Source organism: Eretmochelys imbricata, chromosome 7, assembly GCF_965152235.1.
Source record: "Eretmochelys imbricata isolate rEreImb1 chromosome 7, rEreImb1.hap1, whole genome shotgun sequence".
NCBI classification, from domain to species: Eukaryota; Metazoa; Chordata; order Testudines; family Cheloniidae; genus Eretmochelys; species Eretmochelys imbricata.
Window position 1 is genome coordinate 90,105,350 of NC_135578.1, and position 22,125 is coordinate 90,127,474.

At 40.6% G+C, this 22,125-nt stretch overlaps 1 protein-coding gene across 15 annotated transcripts in view; it reads right to left on the reverse strand.

Annotated features, from left to right (window-relative positions):
- SGMS1 (sphingomyelin synthase 1) overlaps positions 1–22,125 on the reverse strand; it is a 204,175-nt gene that overhangs the window by 84,520 nt on the left and 97,530 nt on the right. For 11 of the 15 annotated variants that reach the window (XM_077822307.1, XM_077822309.1, XM_077822305.1 and 8 more), the window contains one exon: positions 9,171–9,249. The exons of 1 other annotated variant lie outside the window; for it this stretch is intronic. The gene's annotated coding sequence lies outside the window, so the exon portion shown is untranslated. Of the gene's footprint in view, positions 1–9,170; positions 9,250–12,575; positions 13,147–22,125 lie in introns of all 15 variants that reach the window. 3 more of the 15 variants (XM_077822303.1, XM_077822304.1, XM_077822302.1) reach the window with 2 other exon arrangements.

Below are 22,125 nucleotides of genomic sequence, written 5' to 3' on the forward strand. Positions count from 1 at the left end.
TGAAAAAGTTTTTCCTAATATCCAATCTAAACCTCCCCCACTGCAACTTGAAGCCATTACTCCTCGTTCTGTCATCTGCTACCATTGAGAACAGTCTAGAGCCATCCTCTTTGGAACCCCCTTTCAGGTAGTTGAAAGCAGCTATCAAATCCCCCCTCATTCTTCTCTTCTGCAGGCTAAACAATCCCAGCTCCCTCAGCCTCTCCTCATAAGTCATGTGTTCTAGACCCCTAATCATTTTTGTTGCCCTTCGCTGGACTCTCTCCAATTTATCCACATCCTTCTTGTAGTGTGGGGCCCAAAACTGGACACAGTACTCCAGATGAGGCCTCACCAATGTCGAATAGAGGGGGACGATCACGTCCCTCGATCTGCTCGCTATGCCCCTACGTATACATCCCAAAATGCCATTGGCCTTCTTGGCAACAAGGGCACACTGCTGACTCATATCCAGCTTCTCGTCCACTGTCACCCCTAGGTCCTTTTCCGCAGAACTGCTGCCTAGCCATTTGGTCCCTAGTCTGTAGCGGTGCATTGGATTCTTCCGTCCTAAGTGCAGGACCCTGCACTTATCCTTATTGAACCTCATCAGATTTCTTTTGGCCCAATCCTCCAATTTGTCTAGGTCCTTCTGTATCCTATCCCTCCCCTCCAGCGTATCTACCACTCCTCCCAGTTTAGTATCGTCCGCAAATTTGCTGAGAGTGCAATCCACACCATCCTCCAGATCATTTATGAAGATATTGAACAAAACCGGCCCCAGGACCGACCCCTGGGGCACTCCACTTGACACCGGCTGCCAACTAGACATGGAGCCATTGATCACTACCCGTTGAGCCCGACAATCTAGCCAGCTTTCTACCCACCCTATAGTGCATTCATCCAGCCCATACTTCCTTAACTTGCTGACAAGAATACTGTGGGAGACCGTGTCAAAAGCTTTGCTAAAGTCAAGAAACAATACATCCACTGCTTTCCCTTCATCCACAGAACCAGTAATCTCATGATAAAAGGCGATTAGATTAGTCAGGCATGACCTTCCCTTGGTGAATCCATGCTGGCTGTTCCTGATCACTTTCCTTTCATGCAAGTACTTCAAGATTGATTCTTTGAGGACCTGCTCCATGATTTTTCCAGGGACTGAGGTGAGGCTGACTGGCCTGTAGTTCCCAGGATCCTCCTTCTTCCCTTTTTTAAAGATTGGCACTACATTAGCCTTTTTCCAGTCATCCGGGACTTCCCCGGTTCGCCACGAGTTTTCAAAGATAATGGCCAATGGCTCTGCAATCACAGCCGCCAATTCCTTCAGCACTCTCGGATGCAACTCGTCCGGCCCCATGGACTTGTGCACGTCCAGCTTTTCTAAATAGTCCCTAACCACCTCTATCTCCACAGAGGGCTGGCCATCTCTTCCCCATTTTGTGATGCCCAGCGTAGCAGTCTGGGAGCTGTCCTTGTTAGTGTTAGCTGTCCTTTCCAGTTCCTCTACATCCTATCTATACATTGGCATCCAAAACTGGACAAGGTACTCCAGCTGAGGCCTAACCAGTGCCCAGTAGAGTGGTACTATCACGTCCCATGACTTGCATATTATGCATTTTTTAATGTTAGGGATGCCAGAAGACTTCTGACTGCAGAAGACCAAACACCCCTGCCGCGCCTCAAGGCCCTGTCCCTTCCCCAAGGCCCCAGTGCCGCTCACTCCATCCCTGCTCCCTCCATCACTCACTCTTCCCCCCCTTTGCTCATTTTCACCAGGTTGGGCATGGGGTTGGGGTGCGGGCTCTGGGGTGGGGCAGGGGGTTGGGGTGGGGGGGATGGGCTGAAGGTTTGGACTGTGGGAGGAGGGTGCAAGCTCTGGGAGGGGGTTTGGGTGTGGGAGGGGGTGGGGCAGGGAGTTGGGGTGGGGGAGATGGTTCGGGGTGCGGGCGCCTCCCCGAAGCAGCCGGCCTTTCCCTCCTGCTCCTAGGCAGAGGCACAGCCAGGTGGCTCTTTGCGGTGCCCCCGGCAGCAGGCACCGACCCTGCAGCTCACACTGGCTGCAGTTCCCGGTCAATGGGAGCTGCGGAGCTGGCGCTTGGAGAGGGAGCAGTGCGAGGAGCCCCCATGGCCATGCCTCTGCCTAGGAGCCATAGGGAAATACCAACTGCTTCCTGGAGCCATGGAGAGCCAAGGACAGGCAGGGAGCCTGCCTTAGCCCTGCTACGCCGCCAACCAGACTTTTAATGGCCCAGTCAGAGGTGCTGACCAGAGCCGCCAGGATCCCTTTTCAACCACGCATTCTGGTCAAAATCCAGACGCCTGGCAACCCTAGTTAATGTGACCTAAAATGTGCTTTTTTTCCAACAGCATTGCGTTGTTGATTCATGTTGAGGTTGTCATCCACCACAACACTCAGATCCTTCTCAACACTGCTGCTGAGAAGACATAGGGGCTTAAGTTAAAACAATCTGGTTTGTCATTGATCTTTGAAAATTTCAGATAGTTAAAAGGTATATGACAGATTTGAAAAAATTAAAAAGCACCCTGTTACGTCAGGGAACATAAACAATCGTACAGTGACTGTCAAAAGTAATCTTGGGGTGTGCACTTTAAAATGGTTGACATAAGCAAGAACATTTGCAAAATCTTGGAGGAGAAAGTTCAGCTGACAACCAGTATAAGGGTGCTAGGGCCATTTATTGGAGTTGATTATAAATAGGCTTGAATTTGATTTTTTTATATAATTTTGATGGATAATATCAATGTTTATTTTTAAGATTTTCTATACTTATCAATTTAAATGTTCACAGTTGTGGGAAATTATGGGGGTCAGACAATTTATTTATGACAGTAGACACTGAGATGCAAAAAGTTAAAGCTTTGAATCATTAAAACACAAATTCTCATCATATATGCCAAAACATACTAAATAAATAGCCTTAAATCAAACTCTAAAAAGTTTTCAAGCAGCATTTTTCTTACTTGGCCTATCTGTAAAATTCAATTATCATTGACGGAAATATTTTTCATGCGCATGCGCACAGGGAAATCAATGTTTATCAACATTTACCAATAAAAATATAATCCTTCCAAGCCTGATTAAGGCAAAGAGGGCAAAGTGAAACTCAAATTGGAGAACTAAGTTTATGCCTTTTTGTTTGTTTAGTTGTCCCTCGCCCACTTTACAGTATAATACGAAAAGACAACCTTAAAGGGTTTTTTAAATTTAATTTGACTTTTTCCACATTTTTTTCCTGCTTGTTTTTTTCCCCTTGGAACTGTCAGGAATGTCAAGTCTAGCCTTCCCTATTTTTGAGGAAGCAGTCTGAGGTCCCAGAGGTGTTTCTCTCAGGCTTTAGTTAAAAGGAATGGAGTGTTTAACTTTTAATGAAGGCACATTTGCTGCTAATAATTTCCCAGACATTTGATTTTAATTAGTTAAAGAAAACAGTTTTACACAATACAAACAAAATCACTTTCCCTTCTCAGGTTTCAGAGTAACAGCCGTGTTAGTCTGTATTCGCAAAAAGAAAAGGAGTACTTGTGGCACCTTACAGACTAACCAATTTATTTGAGCATAAGCTTTTGTGAGCTACAGCCGAGCTGTAGCTCACGAAAGCTTATGCTCAAATAAATTGGTTAGTCTCTAAGGTGCCACAAGTACTTCTTTTCTTTTTCCCTTCTCAATTAATCAGGTCGGACTTGCATGGCATTTAAGAAAAACAGGGGAGACAATATCTGATTTGCTAATATAAAACAAAAGCATACAAATACTATTTTTAACACACAAACAAATAGAACAAACCTATTCTGGCAGTATCCATGTTTCCTTTATATATCAGCTGCCTTTGACTCTCCTCTCCACAACACACTGATAGATGGATTTACTCAAGCTGGTCTCTCCTTTCTCTGTAAAATCTCAGGGTAATAGTGAACAATTGTTCATCCGCCTAAAGAGCTCACCTATTCAGGATTTCAGCAAGTTCAGGCATGGATAAAGTCCCTATTAGACTGCAGTTTTAGTGGCTGGTAAGAACACCCAAAGAACCAGATAACAGCATTTGCTAAAAATGCTTTTTCTTTTTTCGGAGGAATGGACAAGAATGTTGTGATTTTTTTTTTTTCAAAGGCAGATCTTATCACAGTTCGTTATCCATGTCTTTGTCACCTCTAGGTTGAATTACTGAAGTGAGCACTACACAGATAATGTTAATCTTAAAATATACTTTAAAATAGAAATGCTTAGATCTTAAAGCCATTCAGAAACTCATAGCTAGGACAGATCCAGTCTAGACACTTTCTAAGTGGTATTTTCTGAAGGGACTGTTTTGCATTAGTTCTCAATAATCTGTACTATCTACAAAATGATTTCCAGGTCACACTTAAGGTTCTGGTTGTTGCCTCAGCACTGGGGATCATCTGAAGCACACAACAGCTTTTAAAAATCCCTAATTTGAACAGTAGTACATTCTCATCCAGTGGTTCTAGGCTTTGCAACTCACTTCTACCATGATCCACCATAACCTCAGAGAATAATGCAAGACTCTCCTGGTTACCCAATTTTTTCCCCAGGAATAAGGGGTGGACTGGGTTTGGCTGATATTATGGGATCAATAAAAGGCAGTGTGATTCTGGAACTGAGGTAGTCTTTTTAGGAATGCCTTTTAATATGTTTGACTATTGTGTGCAGTTTAAGTATTGTAAGTGCCCAGCGAGCTGCCAACAGACATTTATTTAGCTTTAAACAAATAAATAAGATAGTAAACTTGGTTATGACATCTCAAAGTATTTGTGAACTCCACTTCATAGCTCCAACTTCCTGGAGGATAAAAACAAGTGGGTGGCCAAAGAACTGTTACCTTGTGTGTGGTTTCCTAGATTTCAGAAGCGAGATTTGCAAGCACTGGTGCCAGGGACAGAGGTTGCCTGCAGTGAGCATGAGTCGACAATGTGGCTAACTGGACGGGATGCGATATGGTGCGCATCTCAAGGCTGTGTGAAACAGTGACATGTGAAGGAAGTCTACCCTCTAATGATGCCCATTTGTTGTGTTTACTGTTCATGGTGATGTGACTCTATGGTGCTTCGCACTATGAGAGAATGCATGTATGTGTGGTTTCTGTTGGAATAGAGGGAGAACACCTGTCGATACTGCCTTCTGTCATACTGTCTTCACTCTGCTTCATCTCCTCCTTCCCACGAGAGGCTCACATAGCACAACAATGAATGCAGTATATATGCATAAAGAGGGGAGGACTGACTCTGAAAGCTGTCCCATTTTCCCTGTGCCGATAAGAATTTTATATTAGACACATGAGAGGCTTCTGCTCCAATCAGTGACAGCATAAACTTAATATTAAATTAATATTGCAGTAGCTCAAACTATAGGGAAAGAAAAAGCACAAATATCTATCTTTGTTACTTTGCTCACATGACCCAAATATCCCATAACAATTTGTTACATAATGTCAGTTTGAAATCTGATAATTTATCTTACTGAGATAGTATTCAAGAAAAGGGTTCAAACCACTGAAATTTAAATCCCCAAATGGCAGACTACAGAAACTAGAGAGAGGGCTTAGTAGCTCATCTTTTTCTTCCACCTACCAGTGTGGAAGTTGCATAATGGCAGATGAATGCAAGTAATGCACAACACAAGGAATAATCTGAACTACTTATTCTCAATGCTAAATTAACTGTAAACATTGAAGAAATATCTGGGTGTCATTGTGAAGGTCAATTAAAACACCTACTCAACATGCAGCAACCGTCAAAAAACTAGCAAAATTTTACGATGTGCTTGCAGTGGGACAGAAAATACTACTGAAAATATGATAACTTCAGTGCGCACTCACCTGGAGTTTTGTGTTCAGTTCTGGCTACCCTATTCATCAATCAATGTAGGAATAGAAAGGATTGAGAGAGAGAAAGAGAGAGCGCGAGCGAGAGAGAGCGCGCGAGCGCTGTGAAAGTTAGAGGCATGGAAAGGCTTTCATATGAAAAGAGACTGAAAAGATTGGGACTGCTTTAGTATAGAGAAGAGGGGGGAAAGAGGAGAGACATGATGGAGGGAAATAAAATACTGAATGGTATACAGATGGTATATTGGGAATTCCTATTTACCTTCTCTGACAAGAACAAGAAGATACCCAATGAAACTGAAAGACAACAAATTTAAAACTGATAAATAAATCCTCTTATTTATATGTAGCACAATCTATAGAACTCATGTTGCAAGATGTCATTGAGGCTTAGTCTGTAAGATCTTTGGGGAAGGCACTACTGCAGGGGTGACCAACCTGAGCCGGAGAAGGAGCCAGAATTTACCAATGTACATTGTCAAAGAGCCACAGTAATTTGTCAGCAGCCCCCCATCAGCTCCCCCACCCCGCTCCTAGTGCCTCCTGCCCACCGTCAGCCCCGCCAATCAGCGCCTTCCCCTCCCTTCCCGCACCTGTTTCATGCGTACAGGAGGCTCTGCGGTGGGGGAGGGGGAGGGGGAGGGGGAGGAGTGAGGGCATGGTAGGCTCAGGGGAGGGGTGGGGGCAGGGCCTGCAGCAGAGCCGGGGTTGAGCAGTGAGCACCCCCTGGCACATTGGAAAGTTGGCGCCTGTAGCTCCAGCCCTGGAGGCGGTACCTATACAAGCAGCTGCATATTAACCTCTGAAGAGCTGCATGTGGCTCCAGGGCCGTAGGTTGGCTACCCCGCACTACTGTCTTTTCACTAGTCCCTGTGTGTACAGTGCTTAGCACAAGGAGGCCTGATCTTTAGCCTCTAGCTACTGCCACCAAACAAGTAATAAATAGTAAGACTAAGAGCTCAGTTAGTAGTATTCAAAAACAGACTAGTAATTTTTATATGGATAATGAAGACATCCTCAGTTACTTTAGGCTTCATGGCATAAGGCAGCCTCTCACAGGCATTAGAAAGAAACTTATCCTATGGAAAATTTATTATGGGTTTTTTATCAACTTTCTTAGAAGCATCTAAGAGTATCCACTCTGAGACAGGATACCAGACTAGATGGACCATTGGTCTAATCTAGTTTGGCAACTCTTATATTCCCATGTTCACTTCTTATATTTTAAAGTGCTTTTTCCAATGCACCATGCTAACTACTTTTAAAGTTTATCAGAAATGGATAGTAGGATCTCTTCTACACAGGGAAATTATTGGAAAATAAGTCTGCAAATGTGTGCATCTGTTCATTTCAATTTCAACTATTAACAGCTGTATTACTTTGAGGTTTTACTGCCTTCAAAACATTTTCAAAGCAATCTTAAGTAATATTTGAAATTAGTTGGGCACAATATAGGTCACTTTAAAACATATGATACTGAAAAGCAATTTAAACAACACCTTCACTCCAACAAGCAATCAAGTCTCTTTCTATGAATATATATCAGTCAACTACCAGAAACCACTTGTTTCCTCAACCATTAACAAATTAAACTAAGAAAGAGATCGCTTCTCATTATTAAAATGTTACTGTATATGCTGAATTCTGCCTGGTGAAGCAGGATTTTATTCCACTGCAATAAATGCCATCTAGTGGGTTTTTTTTAAGAAAAATCACAATCTTTCATTCAGAACTTCTCTCTCTCTCTCTCTCTGGTTAAGATAAGGGGACCCAAGAATTCAAGCTGTGTAAGAAATCCAATTAGATAAATGATTTCTCAATAGACTTAGGCAGGCAACAATACAACTTGCAGGATTGCACTGATTCATGTCAACTAGTGCAAATGGATTTTGTGAGAGTATGTTATGTGTGTATTTGGCATCAGACTAGGCATGGCCTTATGCTTGCTTGATTCCTTTAAACTTCAGCATCTTTCCTTCTATATTAGTATTCATTTGACTTTTAATTCAAACTACTTTTAAATTTTAAGTTTACAGAAAGCCAGAAAGGAAAAAAAAACAGGTACCAAGCTTTATAAATAAATAGACCACACACATATAAAACATATCAAGCAAAAAAAAGGAAAAAAAAAATCTTAGGATTTTTCACTATTGACTTCAAAGGGAGCAGAATTAGGCCAGCACTGAGCACATCTGAGAATCCACATATTCTCCTATACTTCAAAAAACATGGTCAAATGATTTTAGAGTTTTATCAGTGTATAAAGTCATGCTCCATAGATTTTTCTACAAGAATTAAATACACCATTTTGGGAATTTTTTCTCGAGATCTTCCTTAAATTGACAAACCATTAATGATTTAGAAGGAATGTGGTTAACAGGCCATTTTTTGGACCACCATCAAATTAAATGATTATTTTGAATGTTTTCCAACACAGATATTTTAAAAGATTTAAATGGGAATTATGAAGGCCTTTTTACATCATCCTTTTTTTAGTGGACAAAGTATTGCCGAGGATCCTGTGAAATGTATGACAAACACAGACATTGTAACAAATCTAGCATCCACAATTTACTGGGTCAACCAGCTCACAAGCTGCAGTATTTAAATAGGCTGAAATTACTGCTCAAACTAAGAGAGGTATAGTAAAAGAAATGGGAAACTGGGGACAGGAATACATTTTGTACATCATTCTACACAGTGTCCTTTTACCATATGCCCACAATATTGTGTGTAGATGTGTTGATTGGGTTACCAAATACTTGCTCAAGCCACTCACTTGTTTTATGAACCAAAACACATTCAAATAAAATAGCACTAGAAAGGGATCTCAGGCTTCAGAATACTCTTCATATACAGTAGTGATATGAAATTCCAACCCACCTGTATCATTCACTGATAACAGCTAACACATTGCAAAATCATTTGAAACAAGGAACTGGTTTTATGGACAGTAATGGAAATTCAATAAATTAGTATAGTTTCCAAGCATGTATCACTCTCAATTTTAGCTCTTAGTGAACACTTGACAAATTTATGACACTGAACAAAAAATACTCTTTGAAAGGAATTATTTAAAATGAAATACTTTTGACCTACCCAATGAACAGATAAATCCTAATTACAGAATTACAAACAAACAGATAAATAGGAAAAAATGAATTTAAATAACCACTACTTTTAACCTGTAGGTAAATTTATTGCACTTTTCCCTGATGATTATCCTTGATGCAGGCTAGATGATTTTGTCCAACTGCTTTTTTTTAAAATCAGGTATGATATATCCAAGCTCAGTTAAATCACCTATATAAAGAGAACACTCCTTACCTGTAATCTTCTTTGTTGTACACATCACATCTTCCCTCTAGTCTCCAAATTTCTTAGTGTTCTGCTATTTTATCTCTACCTACCAGAAAGCAAAGAGACAGTTCAGTTCTCACAAACATTTTTGTCATGGATTTAATATCAAATTCTCCTAACACTTCCTTATTTAGATTCAACAAAAACATGTCTGTATGTGCCACAAACCTGTATAGCTTATATAAGAGCTTTCCTTGATTTTACCCATTTACTGCACCAGCATAATTATCCAGCATGTATTTATTCAGTTGCTTTAATTACTCCCTATCACAACCAAAAACAATATCAGGAAATATGGTGTTATAAAAGAGTCACAGGAAGGAATATAGAAAATTCTCTCTTTAAAATATTCTGGTGGTTTTGCGCAAGTTCCTTGATTGTTTCTATTGCCGCCGTTTAAAAGTCAAACAAATACATTCTCTGATCCACCAAGAGATGAGGGCTGCAAAGAACCCTAACAAGACCTTAAAGCTTTGACCAGAAGTTCTTGTATAGGAGGAATATGACTAGCATCCAAAGAATGAAACAGATATTTTTTAAGGAGAAATGGTAGAAACACAAATCCCACACATATTTTTCTGTAATTCTATAAACCTTCAAGTACCAGGTAAAAATAAATTGGGGACTAACTACTAATGACGTGCTTTCCAGAGATGCTGAGCCCTTGCAGCTCCCTTTGTCTTAAAGGGAGCTACAGGAGCCGAGAACCTGTGAAGACCTGATCACTAACTACTGTAATTCTACCCAAAGGTACACAAAAATTAGTGGAAAAAGCCATTCAAACTCCCCTGTCCCACTAGATGACATGAAAAAACTTGTCTAGAGACCTGTCTTTAGAGTCAATAACATTCAGAGACTTAGGAAACACATGAAAGTCCCAAAATAGAGTAAGCACGTCTTGCACCAAAGCACAGACTTGATTCCAATGTTTTAAGTCTGAGATCTCCAGCTCCCATAGTGGATTCAGGGGGGGTAGGGGGGGAGGAAGAGAGAGAGAGAGAGAGAGGCACCATTTCTTCATCTTTATGAACAATAACATGGTATTGAAAGGAGGAGCAGACGATCAAACGAACAACAGGGAGAAAACAGCATGGAAAGAAAGGGAAAAGCAGCGCATGAGCAGAGCACTGTTTATGGGATGAGCAGTGTGGAAGGAGTATTTGAAGAACTGGGCTTATCACAGAATGGTCTCTCACTGAGATGGTTAATTGATTCTGGCTGGGAGCTTGGTTAAATGCTTGCTTAGAAACTCCAGCCCTGAAAGACTTTGTGAAGCTTGGGAGTTGAACCTTGGCAAAGGCCTGCTCCACCGTTAGAAGACTTAGCCTGGAATTTAAGTTAGCTTTTAGGAACCTGGCCTAGGCAGAGGCCTTCTTCCAACCTTTAAAGGCTCAGTTTAGTCTAGAGACAAGGCAGAGAGCTAAGGAGGAGATGAGAAACCCACATCGCATAGTAGGTCAAAAACTTTGGATGTCAAAATTAGAGATGGAATCATGTCATGAAGCTCAAATCTGGATTCCAGCTTTCCCAGACCTCAGGAGTATTCAGATTCCTGTATTCTGATGTAAGCCTATTTCCAGTCACAATGTTCGGCATGGTAAATGTTGTGAATCCAGATGACTCTTTGAAGAGAGGTGGGAAAGAAATAGGAAGGCAGAGATCCAGCTTCAGATTGCAACCAATTCTGAGCCAAACATGTATCCCCGTTCCTGCAACATCAGTTCGCCGAATGGGAAAGAGAAATTGAGGGAAGTAGGAAGGAAGCTAGATTTAAAAAAATACAACATAAAAAAGGAAAGCCATTTAATTTATTTAATACTTCAGCTGATTTAAAATGCCAATAGAATATAGCCTTTATTAGAAGTTGCCACCAAAAATTTGATTTAATTTTCAGACCATTTATACAAGAAAGGTGTTCCCAGCATACTATAGAACACATCTCATGCTTTGGCAACTAAAGTTCAAAAGAGGAATACTGTGTCATACTCCACATGAGTCACTATCTTAAAGTGCAAAGGAAACAGAGTTTCCGTTCCCCTTCCTATACTCTGATTAACTTGGTATAATTCAAAACCAAAAAGTCAATTTATTTCAAGAATTTTGTTTCATGTCAAATTTTTCCCCAATACAAAAGTGGACTTAAAAGTTCCCTTTATATATATAAATATACATTTGCTTTGTTAGTGTATATATATCTGTATATGTACAGGTCCAAAACAAGATTTTGATAATTCTGCCTACCAACAATCCAACCCCTTCTGGAAACTCAGATGAATCACAACACCAGTTTTTTTCTTTCTTCAAATGGATCAAGAAATATTTGACAGTATGAGTGTACAGATACTACACAACCTTTGACTTCAGTTTGTGTTTTGGTTTCCTCTTCATAAACATCTAAAATCATGTCTCAAGTAAGGACTGAACACGAAGCAAATCTCATCTACAGCCAAGCTCTACAATACAACCGCATTTGCTCCAACCCCTCAGACAGAGACAAACACCTACAAGATCTCTATCAAGTGTTCTTACAATTACAATACCCACTTGCTGAAGTGAAGAAACAAATTGACAGAGCCAGAAGTTACCTACTACAGGACTGGCCCAACAAAGAAAATAACAGAACGCCACTACCCATCACCTTCAGCCCCCAACTAAAACCTCTCCAACACATCATCAAGGATCTACAACCTATCCTGAAGGACGACCCATCACTCTCACAGATCTTGGGAGACAGGCCAGTCCTTGCTGACAGACAGCCCCCCAACCTGAAGCAAATACTCACCAGCAACCACTCACCACACAACAGAACCACTAACCCAGGAACCTATCCTTGAAACAAAGCCCGTTGCCAACTGTGTCCACATATCTATTCAGGGGACACCATCATAGGGCCTAATCACATCAGCCATACTATCAGAGGCTCGTTCACCTGCACATCTACCAATGTGATATATGCCATCATGTGCCAACAATGACCCTCTGCCATTGCCAAACTGGACAGTCTCTCCGTAAAAGAATAAATGGACACTAATCAGACGTCAAGAATTATAACATTCAAAAACCAATCGGAGAACATGTCAATCTCTTTGGTCACTCGATTACAGAGCTAAAAGTTGCAATTCTTCAATGAAAGAACTTCAAAAACAGACTCCAACGAGAGACTGCTGAATTGGAATTAATTTGCAAACTGGACACCATTAAATTAGGCTTGAATAAAGACTGGGAGTGGATGGGTCATTACACAAAGTAAAATTATTTCCCCCCGTACTGTTCCTCACACGTTCTTGTCAACTGCTGGAAACGGCCCACCTTGATGATCACTACAAAAGGTCCCCACCCCCCCACTCTCTTGCTGGTAATAGCTCACCTTACCTGATCACTCTTGTTACAGTGTGCATGGTAACACCCATTGTTTCATGTTGTCTGTGTATATAAATCTCTCCACTGTATTTTCCACTGCATGCATCCGATGAAGTGAGCTGTAGCTCACAAAAGCTTATGCTCAAATAAATTTGTTAGTCTCTAAGGTGCCACAAGTCCTCCTTTTCTTGAAGCAAGTCTTATGTACTTCAGTTTTCAAACAGCTTCAGTCTTTTCCCATCCTTACTTTACATCACTGCGTAAGAAGGCTGTCTTTGCTGTTAGTTGTATTATTCCTCTCTGAGATGTTCCAAACAATCCTAGTAATCACTTTTACTCTTAGATTAGTAAACTGGTCTTCCTCTGAAGTTCAGCTGCCTTCTTAAAGAAAGATATTTAACTTAATCTAAGCTTAAAGTGCTTATTACATTCAGTCTCTCCACAAGAGTACCCAGAAAGCTGAGAGCAGAGAGTTCAATGGGCTGCTTTCTTCCTTGGAGTTGGTTTTCTGAAATGATATTGCATCTTCAGGAAAACAGTGCAGTCTTTCAATGGTTCCTTAAGAAATAAGTCCTCTTTCTTCCTAGGAAAAAGTTTAAAGTCAAAAGGTTTAAAGGTAGTGGCCTGTTAGCTAGGCATCTGTGCACTAACTTCATGCTTTTTGTACTACCTTTTTTATACATCCCTCTTACACTCAATGGTGCAGTGTAGCTTAGTGATGGGTAGATTTAAAGACTGTAATTTCTTACTACTTTGGTTGGAGAGATCTCTTCAGGGCTGTTTCATGCAGAGAGTCTGATCAGATGTGTTAACAACCCTCTATTTTATCTCTGGATGACAGAATTCATTTGCATCGCAGACACCTATTTCACAGCTCACTCCAGTTAAAACTGGAACGCCAGATTCACAGAGCCAGTTTCAGCTCCCTGATTCTGTGTGTGGCCCTCCATGCAAGTTAGAGCAGCCTGGGGGTTAACTCTAAAGTGCACAGCTGTCAATGGTCCCCAAGGGACCATGCGCTCTTTTATCCTCATCTGGTGCTGTGTGCGCCACTCACTCCTCTCTAGAGCTGCAGGGTAGATGACCCTGTAAGAGCGGTCTACATGGTCTCTACACGCGCTGGGTGCCCCACCATAAATACTCATCTAGGAGGATAAGTTGGTTTCCATTCTCTTTGTGAAGACACGTGAGTGAAGAAAATAATTTGCCCCAAAATCTCTCATTAAATTTAATAGTCAGGAACTTTTTTAGATAATACTAACCTAAGATTGTCCTGCTGAATATATATACACACACAACAGCAGCCTTTCGCTATGTACGTTTTTCTGCTGTTGCTAGTCAGGCATGGCTTTTTCTCTTTGGAATATCCTTCATAACTTCAAGATTTTCCCCTGTGGTGGCTGAACTGTGACAAGCCTGATTACGAACACCACAATTTACATTATGGAACTTTAAGAATAACGTCCATAGATTCTTTATCAGAGATAATTAATAAAGTTGTATTGGATAACATACTATACAGTTACAGTTTCACTATCATTCAGTTTGAAACATTTTCAGAACATAAAAAGTATTATGCATTTCAAATAAAACAGGTATTCAGCACTACCATGATACGTTTCAGATGTGTTTTAACAAAGAATAATGAAGCTAACAATAAGTTTATGAAAAATCTCCATTTCAGTTCAGCATCATATGTTTGAAAGAAATATTTCCACTTAGTGGGGACTTTGTATGGTGACCTGTGGCACACAAAGTTTCATTCTAGATTGGAAGATGGCATTCCCAGCATGGGAAAAAAAGGAGTGGTTGCACTTATTACCTTTACTTCTCCATGAAAGCAAAGGCAGAGGAGTCATAATCCACAAGATACAGAGGTTACAGTGTACAAGGCCTATTCTGTTACAATTCTTCCTCACAGGAAATAAATCCCAAAACAAAGAGGATCTCCCTTTTACAGAGAGAACACATGGTTCCTGAATCTTCGTTACTAAGTGTCACAAGAGGCATACAGCGTAGTAACTAATCTCTGTTTGATGTTCTCTTAATACATTTGTTTTTTCCCCAAAATTATGTTTTTTATTGTTTCCTTTAGAATCGTTATCTCATAGTTTGCTTTTGTATATTGATGACATCATAAATGTAGTGAATAAAGTTGTTTTAAAGTTTTTCCTTCTTTCAAAGTTTTGGTGAAGTGAGCATTTTAACATATATTAGAATTTAAAAATATTAAAAATGTAATGCTCTAGGATAGATTCTGCAACTATTACTCCCACTGCACAAGAAGCAACTTACTAGCCAAGTAATTTCTCTGATTTAAAATTGGACTGTGTCTATAGTAAGATACTAGTTAATATGCATAAATTTAAGCATGTGAGTATTGCCATTGAAGTTAAATGTTTGCAAGATTGGGATCTTAATCTTCTGCTCCTGTGATGACTTTTTATTTATTTATTTTTAGAGGGGATTTTATAATTTACTTTTAGAGGAAAATTATCTGACACCCTGTCTGCTATATACACAAGCACATTTTTCGTTTCCATTATACATCAAGAACATATGCACTTTTTCTCAGGTTCAGAAGGAAGTGGGAGGCAGACCAATTAAGAGTCTGTGGGCAAAGATAAAAGGTGTAAAAAATAGGGGCAACATCGTGGCAGAGGTCTACTATAGATCAGCAAACCATGATAGGGGAGGTAGATGATGCATTTCTAGAACAAACAACAGAAATACACAAAAGACAAGAGCTGGTTAGTTATTGGGGACTTTAACTACCCAGACTTCTGCTGGAAAAGCAATATGGCAAAACAGAAAATTTCCAGTAAGTTCTTGGAATGTGTTGGGGACAACTCTTTGCTCCAGAAAGTGAAGGAAGGAACCAGGGGACAGCCACTGTAGACCTGAGTCTGACCAACAGAGAGGAACTGGTAGCAAATCTGAAGGTGGAAGGCAATTTGGGTGAAAGTGATGATGAAATGACAGATCGCACAATTCTAAGGAAAAGAAGGAGTAAGAGCAGCAGAACAAGGACTATGAACTTCAAAAAAGTAGATTTTAACAAACTCCCAGAACTGGTAGGTAAGGTGCCATGGGAAAAAAATCTAATGGAAAAAGAGTTCAGGAGAGCTGGCAGTTTCTCAAGGAGGCAATATTAAAGTAGGATGACCATATGTCCTCTTTTGGCCAGGACAGTCCCTTTTTTAAGCCCTGTCCTGGGCATTTGTCCTGTTTGCTCTTGCCAGCCGATCATCAGGTATTATAGAATATTAAAGAATATTTACATAAGTTAGATGTACTTAAGTCAGCAGGGCCTGATGAAATTCATCCTACAGTACTTAAGGAACTAGATAAAGCAATCTCTGACCCATTAACAATTACCTTTCAAAACTCATGGAGGATGGATGAGGTACCAGAAAAGTAAATAGGGAAACAAAGAAGACCTGGAGAATTATAAACCAGTCAGCCTAACTTGGATACCTAGAAAATTATTACACAATCAGTTTGCATGCACCTGGAGGATAAAAAATGATAAGTAATAGCCAGCACGGATTTCTCAAGAACAAACCAATTCAATTTCCTTCTTTGACAGGGTTATGGGCCTAGTTGTTAAGGGGCAAGCGGTAAACAGAGCTGGGTCAATCCTTTATGTCTAGTGGAGACCAGCCCCTGGTGTCTAGCTAACAATTTATCTTTCAAGTTACTGACCCCTTAGGAGGTGCTAAACACCTTATAATTCCATTCAACAGAATATCAGTGCGAGCAGAATGTGCCCAGCTCCTCCCAGGAGGCAGCTTAAAGAACATAAATCATGTCTTGCATTTACATAACTTGTGAATAACTTTCAAAAAGTCACTACGGACATTCTATACTTGGTTAATGGAGCCAAGATGTACCACATTTGTGCTTATGTGGGCCACTGCAAACCAAAAATTGAAAAACCACTGCACTGCAATCAGAACGAGTTCATGTAGAATGCAGTTTTTCCACTAAAAACAATCTACGTGCCTTCAGTTGATATGCCAGGCAATGCTTATTTATGTTTTAAAATAACGAATTTGGCAAAAGAGCACTAAAAATTGAACTGAACACATTGCAAAATGGTTTCTACCTTTTTTAACCATGTTCCTGTCTCACCTAAATATTTATTTTCTCAGATTTAGTCTGCATTTTTATAGCTTCACAGCACAATTACCTAAGTGACAATGTTCAGTTCTATTTACACTGTCTATCAGTGTTCAAACATGAATCTCAGTTTCTTATTATCTGGAACTATCTATCTGGAGCCAGCACTTTCTAGTAGAACTAGAATCAGATGCAAATCAAAAAAGATACTGAATGTGACTGGTGTTGGGTGATCTGGACTAGGGTTAAAAACAGAATTAGCCAAATTTATTGTCTATGCACCCTCTGTGCAAACCCACTGACTCTTTTGGAGTTGCACAGAGCACGGTGGATAAAAATCAATGATTCGTTTTTTTAATTAAAAAAACGGATTTTTTTTTATGAAATGCTTTTTGAGGGAAAAAACCTATCTAAAGATAATTTTAATTAAGATATATTATACCTCAAAGATATCTCATTATGGAATAGGGATTATAAATTCTAATTCTATAGTATGAGATAATATATTCATGTCATGTTTCAGAAAAGTTTTGTAAATGAGTTCCAATAGTTCATGGATTAGGGACCCAATCTTATGGGGTTCCAGGGGCTTCTGTATAGATTATTTAGGTTAATCTTTCTATCTACCCAATGGGACTCAGTGCTCAGTCTAGAAGATACTACCAGAGATGCTTAGTTTTGCAGTTCTCAGACTGTGGATTTGTGTCTCCAGAGATAAAATGCTTGTTAACAGCAAAAATGTTTTCAAATAAATAAATAAATAATATATAGAGGTAAGAACTAGCAGACCTCAACCCTATTGTCCCTCTGCAAATTTGGGTACACAGAGTTAATCCCTTACCTCTCTCTAAAAGTGCAAAGTTTCAAAAACTTCAATGAATAGAAGATTATTGGGGACGGAATAGATCTGGACAAGGAGAAGAAGTCTGGAAGTAAATGTGAGAAGGGAGGGACAGGCAGTAGAAACAAAAGTGAAACTGTTTCAGCAGCATATTCCAGAAGTCTTGAGGTCTTTCTCAGTGTAGCCTTCATTGATTTGAGATCTACCATACCATACCATTCTCTCACTAGAAGGGAAAACCTATAATGGCAGCAGGCCGTAAAAGAGACCCAGTTTGGGAATATTTTAATGAAGTTCCTCTACCTACGGGTAAAACAGGCATGCGTGCAAAATACAAACAGTGCAACTAAGAAATGCAAGACCTGAATGAAACAACATCATGAGAAGTGTTCCTTCTCAGGAGGAAGCTGCGTTGAAGATGATGAAAGGAACATGTCTGAACATGCAGGATCTTCAGGTTGGTAAACTTTTTTATGGACTGTCTGTCTTGCTTCTGGACTATTCTTGAATTCTCATGTTTGAGCAAAAATTATAGTTGTTACTCTATGGTACTATCATTTTAGATGCAGCTGTTTTAAAAAAAAAAAATAGCTGAAATAGGCAGATCTTCCTTTTACAATTTCACCTTTAAAGTAGTAAAGAGTGTCAGTGAATGTAATGAGTAATACTAAATGAGCAGTATGGTAATAATAATTAAATAATTGCATGGACTTATTTTGTTTAGGAGAATCCATCCTCAACGTTCAGGATTCTGAAGACTATCCACCTTCAAGATCACCATCATTTTCTATAGTTTCAGAGTTATCTGCCAAAGATAGTGTTTCAGTCACATCATATATATCACATAACCACAATATATCATCTGTAGTAAAAAGAAAAAAAATCTCTATCATCCAGAAACAGACATAGATAAGTTTGTTATAAGAACCAATAGATTACAAAAAGAGGTGTAATTGATGAAAAAACTGCTTGGGTTGTTTATGCAACAAACTCTCCTTTCCGTATGATTGAGAACCCACACTTCATTAACATGGTGCAGTCATTAAGACCCGGATACAATCCACCCTACAGAGCAGATGTCACAGGCAAATTGCTGGATAAAGTGTATGAAAGAGAAATTGAGCAGCGTGCAAAAGGTCTAGAGCACGGGTAGGCAACCTATGGCATGTGTGCCAAAGGCGGCACGCAAGCTGATTTTCAGTGGCACTCACACTGCCTGGGTCCTGGCCACCGGTCCGCGGGGCTCTGCATTTTAATTTAATTTTAAATGAAGCTCCTTAAACATTTTTAAAACCTTATTTACTTTACATACAACAATAGTTTAGTTATATATTATAGACTTATAGAAAGAGACCTTCTAAAAACGTTAAAATGTATTACTGGCACCCGAAATTAGAGTGAATAAATGAAGACTCAGCACACCACTTCTGAAATGTTGCCGACCCTGGTCTAGAGGGTAAAATTGTTAACCTGAGTCTTGATGGGTGGCGCAATATCCACAATGATCCTTTTGTATGTGCTTGTGAGACAACAGAAGACTAACACAGCTACCCCTCTGATACTTGACACCATGCAAGGCACTGCATTTAGTCTTATTGAGTGGAAATCCATCAACCTCATGAAGAAACTTGCACAAGTACAGACAGATATCATCTTCCTTTTCAAATGCAAACGGATGGACATCATAACAAATGAACTGAAGGTGAAAAATCTATTGGTCTGTGCAGTATGTAGATAGCAAAGTGAGAGATTATGCCACACACTATCAAAGAAACTGAGGAACCACCTGATCACCAGATCCTATACAGCAAACAGGAAAACATCAAAAAAGAGCTCTCCAACTTGGAGACGCTCATAAATAACCAGCCTTCCTTACAAACTGACTTTACTAAAATAAGACAGGAGATCTACATTACACACTTCACCTCTCTACAAAGGAAAAAGGACTGTAAGCTGTCTAAAATCCTACCTGCCACCTGGGGCCACAATAGTAGTACCCCTAACTCGCCCAGCAATATCATCAATCTACCCAGCTACACACTCAGCCCAGCAGACGAGTCTGTCCTATCTCGGGGACTCTCTTTTTGCGCCACCACCCCCACAAACATGGTACAGTTCTGCAGTGATCTGGAAGCCTACTTTCACTGTCTCTGACTCAAAGAATACTTTCAAGATAACACTGAACAGCGCACTGATACACAGATATCTTCCCACCAACAGCACAAGAAGAAGAACGTCACATGGACTCCTCCTGAGGGTCGAAATGACAGTCTGGACGTATACATAGAATGCTTCCGCCGACATGCACAGGCAGAAATTGTGGAAAAACAACATCGCTTGCCTCATAACCTAAGTCGTGCAGAATACAATACCATCCACAGCCTCAGAAACAACCCTGACATTATAATCAAAGAGGCTGACAAAGGAGGTGCTGTTGTCATCATGAACAAGTCTGACTACCAAAAGGAGGCTGTCAGACAATTCTCCAATACCAAATTCTACAGGCCACTTTCCTCAGATCCCACTGAGGAGTACACTAAGAAACTGCACCATCTACTCAGGATACTCCCTACACTAACACAGGAACAAATCAACATACACTTAGAACCCCGACCGAGGTTATTCTATCTACTACCCAAGATCCACAAACCCGGAAATCCTGGACGCCCCATCATCTCAGGCATTTGGCACTCTCACTGAAGGACAGTCCGGATACGTGGACTCTCTACTCAGATCCTACACCACCAGCACTCCCAGCTATCTCCATGACATCACTGATTTCCGGAGAAAACTACAATGCATTGCTGATCTTCCAGAAAACTCCATCCTAGCGACCATGGATGTAGAGGCTCTTTACACAAACATCCCACAAACAGATGGAATACAAATTGTCAGGAACAGTATCCCTGATGATGCCACAGCACAACTGGTTGCTGAGCTCTGTGACTTTATCCTCATGCACAATTATTTCAAATTTGGTGATAATATATACCTCCAGACCAGTAGCCCCACAATATGCCAACATTTTTATGGCTGACCTGGAACAACGCTTCCTCAGCTCTCGTCCACTCACGCTCCTTCTCCACCTACGCAACCTACATTGATGACATCTTCATCATCTGGACTCATGGGAAGGAAACACTGGAAGAATTCCACCACGATTTCAACAGCTTCCACCCCACCATCAACCTCACCCTGGACCAACACGGAGGTCCACTTCCTAGACACCACGGTGCAAATAAGTGGCGGTCACGTTAACACCACCCTACACCGAAAACCCACCGACCACTATGCCTACCTTCATGCCTCCAGCTTCCATCCCGGACACACAACACAATCCATTGTCTACAGCCAAGCGCTGAGGTACAACTGCATTTGCTCCAACCCCTCAGACAGAGACCAACACCTACAAGATCTTCACCAAGCATTCTCAAAATGACAATACCTGCATGAGGAAATAAGGAAACAGAATAACAGAGCCAGACATTTACCCACAAGCCTCCTGCTGTGAGACAAGCCCAAGAAAGAAACCAACAGAATTCCACTGGCCATCACATACAATCCTCAGCTAAAACCTCTCCAACGCACCATCAGTGATCTACAACCCATCCTGGACAACGATCCCTCACTTTCACAGGCCTTGGGAGGCAGGTCAGTCCTCGACCACAGACAACCCGCCAATCTGAAGCATATTCTCACCAGCAAATACACACCGCCATAGTAACTCTAACTGAGGAACCAATCCATGCAACAAACCTCGATGCCAACTCTGCCCACATATCTACACCAGTGACACCCTCACAGGACCTAACCAGATCAGCCACACCATCACTGGTTCATTCACCTGCACATCCACCAATGTAATATACGCCATCATGTGCCAGCAATGTCCCTCTGCTATGTACATCGGCCAAGCTGGACAGTCCCTATGTAAAAGGATAAATGAACACAAATCAGATATTAGAAATGGCAATATACAAAAACCTGTAAGAGAACACTTCAATCTCCCTGGACACACAATAGTAGATTTAAAGGTAGCCATCCTGCAGCAAAAAAACTTCAGGACAGGACTTCAAAGAGAAACTGCTGAGCTTCAGTTCATTTGCAAATTTGACACTATCAACTCAGGATTAAACAAAGACTGTGAATGGCTAGCCAACTACAGAAGCAGTTTCTCCTCCCTTGGTGTTCACATCTCAACTGCTAGAAGAGGGCCTCATCCTCCCTGACTGAACTAACCTTGTTATCCCTAGCCTAATTCTTGCTTGCATATTTATACCTGCCTCTGGAAATTTCCACTACATGCATCTGATGAAGTGCGTATTCACCCACAAAAGCTTATGCTCCTATACGTCTGTTAGTCTATAAGGTGCCACAGGACTCTTTGCCACTTTAACAGAAGAAGGGAATGTCTTCCTTACAGAAACAATTGATATATCAGGAAATGCACACACAGCAGAATACTTACAAGAAGCAGCAGTAAAAAGTATAACAAACTGAAAAAAAATTCAAATGTCTAGTATGCAACTTGGTCACAGACAATGCTGCAAATGCATCAAAGATGAGAAGAAATTATTTAGAAGAGAGTCCCAAGCTAGT